At 43.6% G+C, this 15,073-nt stretch overlaps 1 pseudogene across 1 annotated transcript; it reads right to left on the bottom strand.

Annotated features, from left to right (window-relative positions):
- Positions 1–1,592: 1,592 nt before the first annotated feature.
- Positions 1,593–14,798, bottom strand: LOC308614025 (sorting nexin-4-like; annotated as a pseudogene). The gene is made up of 5 exons: positions 14,735–14,798; positions 4,491–4,559; positions 4,237–4,348; positions 3,961–4,097; positions 1,593–2,954 (listed from the first exon to the last, which is right to left on the bottom strand). The product of its transcript is annotated as a sorting nexin-4-like (transcript).
- Positions 14,799–15,073: the final 275 nt, after the last annotated feature.

Here is a 15,073-nt window from a genome sequence, read left to right on the forward strand (position 1 = left end):
GACCACAAGTCTGGCATGGTGATTGAGGGTGACCAAAAATGGGGTTGGCTCAGAGCCAGAAGTGACCAAAAGAGTTTAAACCTGAGAGTTCGTAGAAATCAGGAGGCACAGGAGGGCACAAGACCTTTCCCACATCAAGGTATGAGAATCCCAATCCGCCTTATCCAGGTTTAACTAGGCAGACTGACCTCAGCTCGTGTCTGGGTTGCAGTCATCTTACATTTCCACACCCTCCACCTCAGTGTCCTGGAGCAAAGCCCCAACACTCCATCATAAGTGTGCACACAGGTGCCTGCCCCTCATTAGTGGCTCTACCTCTGTGGAGCTGGTCTCCCCAAGGAGAATTCTGGGAGCCATTGTAAACTCTTCCCTCAACACCACAGTACATGGCTCAGCAAACCCTGCAGCTCTGTCTCTCAAATGTCTCCAAACTGGCTCCTGTTGGTCATCTATTGGGCAAACTCCTCGTCGACCCATCCCCCCACCTCAGCCTCACTGGCAATCCAGCCTCCACACCATTTGATTTTTCTTTTTTTTTTTTAAATAACACAGTACTTCATTTATTTATTGCATGAGTTTGGCAAACAGCACAAAACTTCAGCAACATTTTAAACGTAAAAAAAGTCAAACGCTGAACAGTACTGGAAATCTGTTTTTACATAATTAGTAATAATGAGTACACAGGTAGGGTTCTGCAAAGCTAGCAAAATACCAAGGATGGCTTAGCTTCTGAACATATACCACAAAAACACACACAAAAGCAATATAATTTATCTTTACAAAAATTACAGCCAAGCAATAAAAAAGGATGTTAATAATGAAGATACTAACACATTTGTTCACTACATATATCTTATACATTGAAATGCTACACCGTGTACCCTGAAATGCCATGTGTAGAGAGCCAGGCAGAGTAAATTTAGGCTCATCACTGAGGTTAAGAATTATCTGAGAATTTAATGCTTGTATGTAACATACTCAATTAAAACTTGCTATATACCAATTCCTAGATCACAACAACGCATTTCACTATATATCTGAGAAGTTGAGTCTTCTTTGTTGGCAGTGTAAAATTTTTGACCAGTATCAAAGTTCTGGTAAAACACACATTGAAGGCATTTTCTAGTGTATGCAATGTTTGGGGGCATTAAAGAATGTGGGAGAAATTATTAGATTTCACACCAAGTTTCTGCCGAGCTTTGTCAAACCAAACAGCTCAACTATAAGGCAAGAAAAATTAACCCCCCTATAACAGATTAGTGGGTCTTACCAAATAAAGATAAGAATTCAACCTTAGGAAAAAACTCCCTACATAAGCAGATCTGAAACAGTGGGCACTAAAATGAACATCTAAAAATTGCCTGACATCTTGATATTCAGTCATTGGTTCAGAAGCCTGACAATTTTTTGGTATATTTTATCTAATTAATGTTTTAGAATCAGCACCAGTCCCCCAAACCTCAAATTGTAATATTTAATCTTCATTAAAATACATCCTTTTGTGCTGTATTAACACTACAATCAAATTAAAGCTGAATTTACTCAACTTATTATATATTTTTGTGTATACTGGTAGGAACTTAAAGTTTTTTATTTGTGTTTCTGTTTTGGGGCACTTTGACTGAAGAGAAACTCATTTCACAGGATTACATCTTGCTAAAGCATTCCTTAGCATTGGTCCAAACTTGAATTCCCTTTTTGCATATACTGATCTGCATGACGGCATAGCTTATGAGGGCCTCCTTTAAATCACAGTTCTTTTGTTCTTTGAAGTGTTCAATATCAGCCCAAGCATTTCTGACAAATTCTCTGCCTTCCAGATTTTTAGAGTTCAGTTGTTGTTCTCCTTCATTTATTTGTTCTTCTAGCACCTTTATTCTGGCGTCTCTCTGCTCTGGAGTTTCTTGACCAAAGAGCTTGGTAGTCATTCCCTTCAAAGAAAATGTTCTCAGGGTCCCAGTTGCCAGTTCCTCACACTGCTGCTTCTTGGATGCTAAGTCCTGAGCAGCCATCTCCAAGTCATACTGCATAAGTTCATGTTTCCTGCACACAGCCCGCATTTTATTCATGGCTTCTGCATAAAAAAGATACTCCTTTAACTGATCTGCATAATGTTCTTCACCTTGCAAAATATCATCAGTAGAAGGTGCATACACATCCCTATGATGAGCAGCACTCTGCAGTCCATCACCCATTTCTTTTTTCTATGGCACTCCACTCACTGAAAACTCGCCCAAAATTCCCATATACTTTATATACACCATACAGTCCATCTGCTACTCTCGCTCTGACTCGAAGAAGATATGCGATGACAGACTGTAGTTCATCACTGTAGTGTTTTAGTTCGGTAAATCTCTTGTCTGGGTTTTTCACTCTGAATGTTGCATTAAGCGCTTTTAACCTGCAGTCTGCCTTCAGCTGAAATCCTGTTTCATTCACAGCCTCCTTCCAGTTGCCTGCCTGTGTTAAAAACAAATAGAAGATCTTGCCTCTACAGAGGACGGGATATGAAGCAACTCTCAAGAGGAAGTTTTCTAAACCAATTCATTGTCTTTCCATGAAATCCTAGTCCGTGTTGTCAGCAGAGAGTTTATGCCAAACAAATTCTCCTCGCTCTTCTGGTAGAGGTGGCACAACAATATGTGGATAGTAAACTAAAAGGTAGTTTCTCAACAACTCAAATTCTCTCTGCTGCCTCCATAGTGAGTCTGTTAGGACACTCTGACCATCAATATGTTCAGCTGACCTTGTTTCAATGAGGTAAGCAATATATGTTTCTTGCATATTCATGGCATTTCTTCCAGTTTGCTTTTCTGCCTCTGAAACATTAACTTCTATCTTCTTCAACCAAAAATTATTTGCTGTCATTGTGCCGTCCCCGGGGCCCTTGTCCCGGGCCCCCTCTGCTTCCTCACTGGCCACAGACTCCAGCCCAGTGTCGGGGTGGCCCAGCTCTAGGGGCTCAGGCTGCAAAAGCCGCTAGGGATAGGGAGGTGCGTGCTCTGTGGCTGCAGTTCTGCGCAGCCTGATTTGATTTTTCTAACTCAAATCTGGCCTCTCTCCCCTGCTCAACATCATGCAATGGCTCCCCTGTCACCTGCCCTGCAAAATAGAATCCAATGTGGCCCTGTCTACCTCTTGACTTTTATTTGCCACTTAATCTGCCCTTTGACCCAAATTTGGCCCTAGCAATACAGACCAATTTGCACTTAGAGAATAAGCCATGAAGTCTGACCTCTGTACTATTCCCTTTGCCTCAAATTGTCTCCCTACCCCCTACCCTCACTACTGGCTTTCTCTGCCTTGTAAATTTCTATTTATCTTTAAACACCCAGCCTAACCATTCAGTCTGCTAAACCTGATGGTTCCTGTTCCTGTCCTCTGTCTCTTCTAATACACTGTGAACTCCTTAAGGAAAACAATCATGCTTGTTTTTGTATTCTCCATCCCAGTACCTAGCACATTAGAGGTGTTGACTCAATGAACTTGACAGGTGAGGAAGATGGACTTGCAGTCACTGTGGCCCAGTGCTGGGGGAATTTGACAAAATCCTAATCCTTCCTGAGAGCATGTACTCGGAAAGGTTTTGCAGCAGAGGTAAGGCTGAGCTGAGTCTAGGAATTAATGAGACTTTCCATCTGGAGGGAGGAGGAGGCCAGTGCAGAGGTAGGAAGCTAACCCTCTTCACATGGGCATCAGATACCTTGAGAACAGATCCCAGCCATCCTGCGTGGCGCTGGGGCTTCTAGGACTGTGCTAGGCCTCCTGTCACTGGATTAAGTGCCGGGGCCCCAGGATATGGAGGATGCACAGAGCTGCTGCTATGCTCCCCCATATCCCTGGAACACTGCAAAGGTAATGCTAGGCCCGGTCGAGCTGCATTTGGTTGGCCAGGTGCCACAGGTGGGGGTCAGTCCTAGTGAGTTCAGAATAAGATGAGTTTTCTCCATAAACTCCAACCCCAGCTGAGAATTCTGGGCAGCTTTCTGTAAGCGGACAGGAAGAGCTGGGATCTATTCTCAAAGGCAGAATGATGGATCAGGCTCCCATAGACAAAGTTGCCTAGGAAATGGCAAAAGAACCAGCTGATGAACATTCTAGACCAATACACAGGAGGGAACCTGGCTGGAACTAAAGCCAAAGAGATCTCCATGTGGGTGGGTGGGTGGTGTGAGAGAAGGAATATTATGGGCCAGTCAGAAAACTGGCCCATAATATTCCTTCTCTCTTCCTCACCCTAGAAGCTGGAAATCATTCATGGTTTCACAAAGGTTCCCGAAGGCTGACTGCATGCCAGGTGCTGAGGATGCGGAATGAGTACGACCGTCTCTATTGATGTGTTCACAGTCTAGAGGAGGACACAGACATTTAACAGACAGAAACCACCATCCAGCATGAAAAGTGCTAAGAGACCTGACCAAGTGATCTGGCAAAGTGAGGAAGGAACTTCCAACCGTGACTGCAGCATCTGCCAGTCACAGAGTAAGTACCTGTGAGAATGGTGGGGAATTCACTAGAGAAAGGAAACAGAGTTTCTTCCAGCACTGCTTGCACTAGATCTGAAAAGCAGGAAAGATTCAGATACTGGCTAAATTACAACAGAACGACTTGTAAATTATTTGCTCAAAAGAAAGTAAGGGATTTCCCCAACAGAGGACAAGAAACAACCCAAGTGGCAAACAAAAAGGGAAGCTAGTGCTTCCCTGGGGAAAAGCCTAATACCAGGAACCTGGAAGCAGGGAGAGGAGCCCTGGGACCTGGAAGGGAAACTTGTGAGAAGGTGGCCCAGGAGAAATCTACCTGTCAGGAAACGAAACCAAGGAAGCCTGACTGGCACCACTGTATTTTAAAAATAGGTAAAACTCCTCACCTCCCTTGAGAATTTGTTGAAGATTTTTGTGTCTATATTCATAAGGGATATCGGTCTGTAGTTTTCTTCTTTTGTACTTTTTTAGCTGGTTTTGATATCCGTGTAATACTGGCTTTATCGAGTAAGGAAAGTTTTCCCTCCTTTTCTACGTTTTGGGAGAGTTTGTGAAGGATTGGTGTTCATGGTTCTAAATATTTGATGGAATTCACCAGTGAGGCCATCTGGTCCTGGGCTTTTCTTTATGGGAAGTTTATTCCGAATTGAATCTCTCCACCTGTTATAGGTCTATTCAGATTCTCTGTTTCTCCTTGATTCAGTTTTGGCAGTTTGTGTGTTTCTAAGAATTTGTCCATTTTATCTAGGTTATCTGATTTGTTGGTGTACTATTGTTCATAGAGTTCCCTTATGTCCCTTTTCGCTTCTTAAAGGTTAATAGTAATATTCCATCTTTCATTCCTGCTGGTACTTTGAGTCTTCTCTATCTCTGTCCTTTGGTTTTTGGCAGTCAAGCTCTCTCTTTATGTGTGTGTGGTGGGGGGGTGGCAAGTAGCAAGTTTATTTTCTTTGATAAAGAATTAACAGAGTTGGACTTCCCTGGTGGTGCAGCGGTTAAGAATCCACCTGCCAATGCAGGGGACACGGGTTCGAGCCCTGGTCCAGGACGATCCCACATGTCGCAGAGCAACGAAGCCCATGCACCACAACTACTGAACCTGCGCTCTAGAGCCTGCGAGCCACAACTACGGAAGCCCATGCACCTAGAGCCCATGCTCTGCAACGAGAAGCCACTGCAATAAGAAGCCCACGTACTGCAATGAAGAGTAGCCCCTGCTTGCCGCAACTAGAGGAAGCCCGCACGCAGCAACGAAGACCCAATGCAGACAATAAATATATATATATATATATATATATATATATATAAATATATAAAAAAAGAAAAAGAATTAACAGAGTTAATTCGATGTCCCCCAAATGAGGTAACATTGCAACATTTGCATAAATATTCAAGGAAAACTTTCCTTGAAACACTTATTCAGATCTTTTTTATGGACTGTCAGATCAAAGAAACTGCAATTTCAAGTTTGTTCACAGAAATCAAAAAATTTGTTACTTGGGAAGTTTGAAAATGGCAATGTAACCGAGTGGGACCCTATGGGGCCTTCCCTATGGGGCAGACCCTTACCCCATATCCTCTGCTTTAACTCCTCTCTGAAGTACCTAGATGACAGTATCTGATGCACACTTCCTGAGTTGTTTCACAGATGCTAAAACTCCCACCAAATGGAAGAAATTAACTACTTGATGACCAGGAGCATGGTAGACCTCAGACCTACTGGCACCTAAGGACTGATGTTAACCCCTGTGACACCACCCTGTTACCTCACGATCAACCAGTCAGAGGATTGTACATGAGCTGATCACATACGCTGGGATGCTAAATGCTTTGCTGAAAGTCATCAGGGGGTTCGGGCTTTTTGAGCACTAACTGTCCTGGACTCCTTGTATGGCACCTTATAATAAATGCTACACTTTCCTTCACCACAACCTAGTGCCTGTAGATTGGCTTTACTGCATGCTGTGGGTGAGCAGACCCAAATTTTGGTTCGGTAACAGCAATTCTATCCCAGAGTCATAATTACCAGGGGGAAGAATGTTCTCTAGCTAAGAGTTTTGACAACACTTTAATACTGTGTCCATTCACCTTATACAAAAGCATGTGTGTTTTGCAAAGAGAGTACATATTTCTATTACATCATTTTTGGAAATGTACTCAGTTGCCTTACTGTCTCCAAGAGGGTCAATGGTCAAATTGTCAAAATTTTTCAATTTTGTTCATCTTTTCAAAGAACCAACTTTTGATTTTGCTGATTTTCTGCGTTGTCTTTCTATTACCTATTTAATTTATTTCTGCTTTAATCTTTATGAAGTCCTTCCTTCTGCTTTGCTTAGTTTGCTCTTCTTTTCCTAGTTTCTTAAGGTGAATTGTTTAGGTTATTGATTTAAGGTCTTTTTTTAAATATAGGAGCTTCCCGCTATAAGCTTCTCTCTGAGCACTGCTTTTGCTGCACCCCATAAGTTTTTGTATTTGTGTTTTTGTTTCTATTCATCTGAATTTACTTTCTAATATTTTTTGTGCTTTCTTCTTTGACCTGCTTGTTCTGTAGAAGTGTGTTAATTTCCATATATTTGTGAATTTTCCAAATTTCCCTCTGTTGTTGGTTTCTAATACCATTGTATGATGGTCAGAGAACACATGTTGTATGATTTCAATCCTTTTAAATTTACTGAGTCTTGTTTTGTAGCTTAACACATAATCTACCCTGGAAAATATTTCATGTGCACTTGAGAAGAGTATGAGTTTTGCTGTCGTTAGGTGGAGGGTTCTAGATGCCTGTTAGTTTATATTGTTGTTCAAATTTTCTATTTCCTTGCTGGTTTTCTATCCAGTTCTTCTATCCATTATTGAAAATGGTGTATTGAAGTCTACAGTTATTACTGCTGAACTATTTATTTCTCCCTTCCATTTTGTCAGGTTTGCTTCATGAATTTTGGGGCTCTGCTGTTAGGTGTATATATGTTTATAATTGTTAATTCTTCTTGACAGATTGATCCTTTTATCATCTTAAAATAGCCTTTGTCTTTAGCAACAATTTTGTCTTAAAGTCTACTTTGTCTGATATTAGTATAGCCACTCCAGCTGTCTTCTGGCTCATGTTTATATATCTTATCACATTCTTTCAACCTATTGTGTCTTTGAATATCAAGTGTGTCTCTTATAAACAGTACATAACTGGATTATATATATAATACATATAAAATATATAATGTATATTAATATATCAACAAATAGCATTCTCTATTCTTAATATATTAATGACTAATGTTAATGTATTTATAATTATGTATTTATATATTAAAACTATGTAATATAATTTTGAGAGAGATATCTCAAACTTATATCGTTTTTTAAATCCATGCTGCCAATTTCTGCCTTTTGAGTGCTTAATCTGTTTACATTTTAGGTTAATTACTGATAAGGTAGGATTTACACTTGGCCTTTTGTTATTTGTTTTATATAGGTATTTATTTTTTGTCCCTCTATTAATTTGCCTTCTTTTGTGTTAAGTAAACATTTTTTAGTGTACCCTTTTAATTCACTTGTCAAAAGACACTAATTATAAAAGAAAAGTTTGATAAGGTGAACATCATCAAAATTAAAAATATTTACTCTTTGAAAGACATGGTTAAGAAAATGAAAAGGCAAGCCATAAACTGGGAGAAAATATTTGCAAAACATATATCTTATAAAGGACTTGTATCCTGAATATATTATTTATAATTTGATAATAAGAAACAAATGCCCCAGTGAAAACAAATGGGTAAAGATTTGAACAGTTACTTTACCAAAGAACACATATAGATAGCAAATAAACACTCAGAAAAGATGCTCAGCATCTTTAGTCATTATGGAAATGGAAATTAAAACCAGGAGTTAACATAACACACCATCTTGAATGGTAAAAATAAAAGACAAGATCAAGTATTGCAAAGATCTGCAGTAACTGGAACTCTCATGCAGTTTGCAGGTGGGAGTGCAAAGCAGTATTCCAGCACTGGAAGATAATCTGGTGGTATCTTACAAAGTTTAAATGTATACTTACCAAATGACCCAACAGTGCCACTAGGGAAAAATGAAAATCCACGTCCACGTGAAGACTTGAACATGAATGTTCATAGGAGCTTTATTCTTAATAGCCCAACTGGAAACAACCCAACTGTTCGCCAGTGGGTAAAGGAATAAACAAATCCTGGCATATTCGTGCCAGGGAAGGTTGCTCCACAATACACACAACCACAGGGACAGGGCTTAAAGGCTTTAGACTGAATGAAAGAAATCAGACACAAGAGATGACATACTTTATGATTCCATTTATATGAAATTCTAAAAAAGGCAAAACTTTAGTGACAGAAAGCAGATTGCCAGGAGTCAGGAGTAGGAGACTGCAAAGGGATGGGAGAGAATTTGGAGGAGTGACGGAAATGTTCATTATCTTCATTGTTGAAGTGGTTCTAAGGACTGAGTAAATTTGTCAAAACCCAATGACCTGTACACTGAAAAGTGGTGACTTTTGTTAAATATAAATAGATACATTAGCAGTAGCAACAAAAATAAAAGGTACTAGGAATAAATCTAACAAAATGCATAAATCTTCATGAAGAAAACTATAAAGCCATGTGAAAGATTTGGCAGATACAGTTAATGCCCAGCAAATATTCCATGTGCTCTCCCCACATAGGGCAGCCTCCTTTGCAGTTACGTTGTGGCCAAGCGATGACCGAGCATGAGAGGAAGTGAGGTGTGTCATGGCCGGAGAGAAGTAGTTCAGAATCTGTCATCTCTTCCGGTTCTCTCTTCTCCTTCCACGTGATCTTGGAGACCACAGGATCAAGTTGGTATCAGTAAGGATAGTGGTTGCCTGGCCTGCAGGGGAATTTACCTGAGGCTGGAATAAATCTTCATTGTGTGAAACCGTTGAAATTTTGGGCTTTTTCTGTTGGGGTCACTAGTGCTAATTGCCCTAATACAAAAGAAACATTAAAGGAGACCCAAACATGGGGAGAGTTGTACCCCATTCATCCATAGGAATACAAATTTTAATAATAACGTTCATGTAATTTCAAAGCAGAAGTCCACTGAGTTCTTCATGCATCTTAACAAACTGATTGTACAAAGTATATGGTAGCACAGAGACTAGAGTAGCCAGGATATGCCTTAAGAAGAAGAAAAAGGTGGCTCTACTAAGATCTACACACTTTATAAAGCCACAGTAACTAAGACAGTTTGAACAAGGATAGACAAGCTAACGGTACTGAATAGAGCTTTGACATAGACCCAGATGTGATATATAAGTAACGTTGTAAATTGGTAGGAATAATTGGTTGTCCACATGGGGCAAAAATGAAATTGAACCATGTTCTGACATCATACCCAAAGTCTAGGTCAAGTAGGTTAAGTAAATGTGAAAAGCAGTGCTTCACAGGTTTAAAAATTAATATAGAAGAATATCTTTATAACAACAAAGGAAGATAGCTTTCTTAAACCAGCAAAAAAGGCACTAAGGAAGTACTAGACTTTTTTTTTTTTTAATCACTAATCTTGGGCTTCCCTGGTGGTGCAGTGGTTGAGAGTCCGCCTGCCGATGCAGGGGACACGGGTTCGTGCCCCAGTCCGGGAAGATCCCACATGCTGCGGAGCGGCTGGGCCTGTGAGCCATGGCCGCTGAGCCTGTGCGTCCAGAGCCTGTGCTCTGCAACGGGAGAGACCACAATAGTGAGAGGCCCGCATACTGCAAAAAAAAAAAAAAAAAAAAAACCACTTATCTTGATCTCATTAAAATGTAAAACTTCTATTCATCAAAGAACACCAAAAATAAGAAAGAAAATATAAGCCATACACTGGAAGAAGATATTTACAACACATACAATGAACAAATAGATGTATGTGTACAAAACTCTTATGAATCGACAAAAAGACAACAACAGGAAATCAGGCAAAATACATGAAAAAATATTGCTCAGAAGAGGAAACATAAATGGCAAATGAATATGCAAAAAAATTTAGCCTTACTAGTAATTAGGGATTTGCACATTAAAACACAATTAGATATCACTAGACTGGGAAAAATAAGAAAATCTGATGATTGTAATCATTGGCAAGAATGTGGATTAAGAGTAACTCTCTTGCCCTGCAGGTGGGAGTGTAAATTGTTAGAACTAGTTAAAACGGCTTCGCATTATCTTGTTAAGTGAAGATTAAGTCACCCTATGACTCAGTTCTTCCACTCCTAGATGCAGAGCTTAGAGATGCTCTGACACATCTGTAACAGGAGCCACAAACAAGAATGTCTGTAGCAACAGTGTCTGGAATAGTGAGAACTGGAAATGACTGAAATATCTGTCTCCCGAAGAACACATATGTCAGTGGTGGCATATTCAGATACCGGAATGCTATACAGCAGTAAAGATGAGTAAACTATGCTCCATGCATCAACAAGCTCTCAAAATTACAGGATTGAATGAAAAAAAAGCAGATTACTAAAGAATACATACAGCAGGATGCCACTTACGTAAAATTCAAAAATTTACAGTACATTCAGTGGTATATGAAAGTGGAAGAGGTATGGCCCACCCTGGTGCAGGCAATGAAAAGGTGCATTATTTGTAAAGAAATTTAAAACAATAATAAGACGGACTAAATCTGCTGCTGCTCATCCCCATGCATCAGCAATTCTGAACAATACTGTAGACAAAACTCTCCTCCCCACAAAGACAACTACTTCCAATCCCCACCCTTCCACCTTGGTACACAACTGAACACGTTGTTTGGAGACATTTTATTTCTGTAGTAAAAAGTATCATGAGAAGTAACAGGGTGCTAAAATTAAAGTTCAGCTGAGTGGTTTCTCTTGGAGAGTGAGAGAGGGATACAGATGGGGACCAGCAGATGCCTTCAAAGGTATGCCTTACGTTGTTTTTTAAACCAAGTGATTGGTGCATGGCTGTTTATCACATTTTTAATATTAAGTATTTATTATGTTTATATCTTCTTCTGTGTGTATGAAATATTCCACCCTCAAGAGAAGACTGAAAATGCAAAATCAGCAGGGGGAGGGCCAGGTTGGAGAGAACTCCCTCTGTAATGCACTGGAAGCTGCAAACTCAAGAAAGAATAAAAGGACCATGGTTGACCAGAAAAGGATGAGGAACCGCATGGGGGCAGCAGCAGCAGACACCCAGGCTGAAGCTCAGGGGATGTGGGGGCCTGAACAGAGGGGGAAATCTGGGGAAGCCCTTGGCACAGGTGAGGCTTCCAGGAAGCACATGTGGAGTGAGAAGATGGGGGTCACAGCCAGGGGCCCAGAAGCACTGAGCCTCAGGAGAAAGAACCCTTACTTCTGAGGCTGAGGCTGAACAGAAAGGCAGAGCAGCGAGAGGAGAGCAGGTCCTGAAAGCTGGGGATGGCTGGTCAGCAGGCCACACACACTGCTGGGAGGGCAGCAGGACAAAGCCGAGGAATCCGCCCTGGATTTCACAATGAGGGCCATGGAGGACCCAGTTGTTCTGTGTAGAAGATGTGACTCAGAGGAAGGGAAATGAGGGTGGGGAGTCCAGACAAATCTCAAGAAGTTTGGCTGAGAAGATGGGAGCGGCAGCTGGGAAGAGACATGGAGTCAAGGGAGGGATTTTATTAAACTTTTAAAATGTTCTTTTAAAAACCCCAATCTGGTTTAGCCCTACTAGGGCAGAGAGGGTGCCTTCAGACCTTACCCTGGTGCTGGCAACTGTAAGCATGGCAGGTTTTCGCTGGAGTCAAAGCAGGGGGTTCGGTGGCATTTCTAGGGGGTGCTGGCTGTCTGCCATGGTGGGGAGGAGTATTTTATCACTGACTGTTCAGAATCGCTGGTAGCTGGTGATGGTGAAAGATAAGAGGAAGCAAACCACTTTTAGTCATTTTTATTCTTGTTTTTAAATTCTCTACAGACTATGCACCCTTTCTTACCTGCACAGACAGACTGCTCCTACCATCCAGCCCTTGGTACGTACCACCAATGGGAAGGACAAGGTTTGAGTCGGTGCCCTTTGGCTCACTGTAATTGAGGCTAATCCTTATCCCCTTAGGGTTGTTGTGAGGATGGGATGAGAGAACAGGAAAGCACCAAGTGCCTAGCACACAGTAGGTGCTTACTAAGCAGACTGCTGACCTTTTGAAGTCAGGGAACAGAGAAGATAGTGACTGGAGTTGCTCCAGGCCCCAGTGGAGGAACAAGGCCCTGTGTGGACCTGGGGTGGATCCAGCATAGGGTGGGTGGGGGTGAGTCTCCTGGATCTACCCCTTTCGGTTTGGCTGGGCCCGCAGCTAATCCCTCCCACCCCCCAGTTGCTGTCTGTCCACAAAGTCCTCCCCATAGACCCAGAGGCCAGGCCTGCATCCCACCGTGCCCTCCCCCCTGCACGTCCCCCAGGACCCACCGCTGCCTGGGCTGCAGGGGGCAGTTGTCATGGGGACGCAGGGCCTGCTGAGCTCCCTCCTTAGCAACGGGACTCCCAGGCCGGTTACCATGGCAACAGCATCGACTAAGCAATCAGTGATGGGGATGGGGATGGGGATGGGGACGGGTTCCCTGCCCTTTTCTGAGGACTTTCCCCTCCGGAGGGCGGGCTACACAGCAATCTTTGCGCCAAGCTGGGAGCCCCTGGGACTTCGCTTTTCCAGCAGTGGATCACTGCCTCTCTCCTACATGGCGAGGTCCAGCTCCAAGGGCCCTCGGGGACCCTCTGTGGCCAGGGGTGGGGGACGCGGCCATCTGAAGGCTTTGCAGAGGGTCTGGGGGTCAGGCTTACCCCTCCTACCACAGTGGGGAGTAGGTGCCACACCTCCTAACAGTGAGGCCTCTCAGATTCCCCAACCTCAGCAGGAGCCCACGGGCTGTGGCCCTTCCATGGCCACTCTGAAAAGCAACCTTTTGTCCTGGCCATGACATCCGCCCCCCAGCCTGGTCAATTTTTGTCCCCCAGCCACCCTCCATCTTCTGAGGGCCCATTTAATCAAGCTAAGAGGGCATCTCCCTCTTCAGTATCCAACTGCAGTTCACGTGCACACTGACTACCCTCCTCCTTAGGACTACCCTCCTAAGGAGTCCCAGGGACTCTGCAGCCCCACAGCCGGGGTGGGAGGGACCTGAGTCAGGGTCTTGCACCTACACTAGCAGACAAAGGACACATACTCTCTTTCTCACCCTCCTCCTTAATGACTCTCATCAGCCCCGCCCACAGTGCGCACTTCTGTCCATAGCCAGACCTCGCGCTTCCCTGCAGCTTTGTCTGCCTGCTTGTGGGGGCACAGGCTTGTGCACACAAGCGCCCCGTGCTCTAGGGACTATGTCCCACTGCCCTCCACGGCCTGGCTCCTGAGGCTCCTGAATTCCCCCCATCCCAATCCCTGGCCCCTAGAAGAAGGCAGCACCTACTGGAATTTTTTTATTGAAATAAAATATACAACTCGGCGCATTTACCATTTTCTGTTTTAAAAATGGAAGATTTGAAAATTGCTTGTGGGGATTGGGGATGGGAGGGCCCACTGACCGGACCTGGCTTTCCCAGTCTCTGGAGTGGCTGGGCTGAGTCAGAGCTTTTTATAAAGTAAGTAAGAGTGAGTGAGTGTGTGTGTGTGTGTGTGTGTGTGTGTGTGTACACGTACTCAGGGCTAGACTGAGTTTGGATGCAGAACTCAAGTTGAGTGTGCTGCTATAAAGTGTGTGTGTGTGTGTGTGTGTGTGTGTGTGTGTGTGTGTGTGTGTGTACACACACTCAGGGCTAGACAGTTTGGATGCAGAACTCAAGTTGAGTGTGCTGCTACTTCCAGCTCTGAGAACTCCCTGGGCCCAAGGGGGCTTCTCCTGCCCAGTAGAGACCAAGGCCAGGTGGCTCCTTGTCTCTCCCTAAGATCCCAGAATCCTTCACTCTCTTCTTCCCTGGATTATTGCCTCACACTCCCTGTGACCCATCTATGGAGAAATTTTGTCCACATCCCAGGACAAAACCTGATCTTGTCAACATTCTGGCTTAAGATATGGAGGAGGGTTCTAGATGGCCAAGGCAGTACCAGCCCTCCTCATTAATCAGGTCTTGGCAGCCTAACCTCCTCCCGCCCTTTAGACAGTGGGCAGACCACTGGCCTTGTCTCTGGCAGGTGTCTGAGCTGCTTTCACAACGGCCCCCGCTCTGGACCTGCTTCTGGCTCCTAGTTGCCTTCGGAATCAAGGTCAGTCCCCTTAGCCTGTCATCTAAGGCCTTCCCTCTGACCATCCAGCCTCTGGATCTCTTCCCAAAGCCCCTGACTCCACAACTCCACATCCACCTCAGTCATGTCCCCACTGTGCACTCCATCCGACCCCCCGCCTCCCTCCCTCCCTCCTTCCCTCCCTCCAACTCTTCTCACACCTGGAGGCCTGGCTCAAGCCCACCACTGGCCACACACCTTCCTTAGACCCTTAGAAAGTTGCAGCCACCTCCTGTGTCCTGAGATCATAAGCCCTGGAGCCCGCAGCCAAAGCTCCCCAGGCTCTCACCACAGCTTGCTGGGGCAATGCGCTGGGCACATGAGGAGGGGGCAGAAGAAACATGATTTACTGAGCACCTACT

The sequence above is a fragment of the Mesoplodon bidens genome (assembly GCF_964165515.1).
Source record: "Mesoplodon bidens genome assembly, chromosome: 3".
NCBI lineage: Eukaryota > Metazoa > Chordata > Mammalia > Artiodactyla > Ziphiidae > Mesoplodon > Mesoplodon bidens.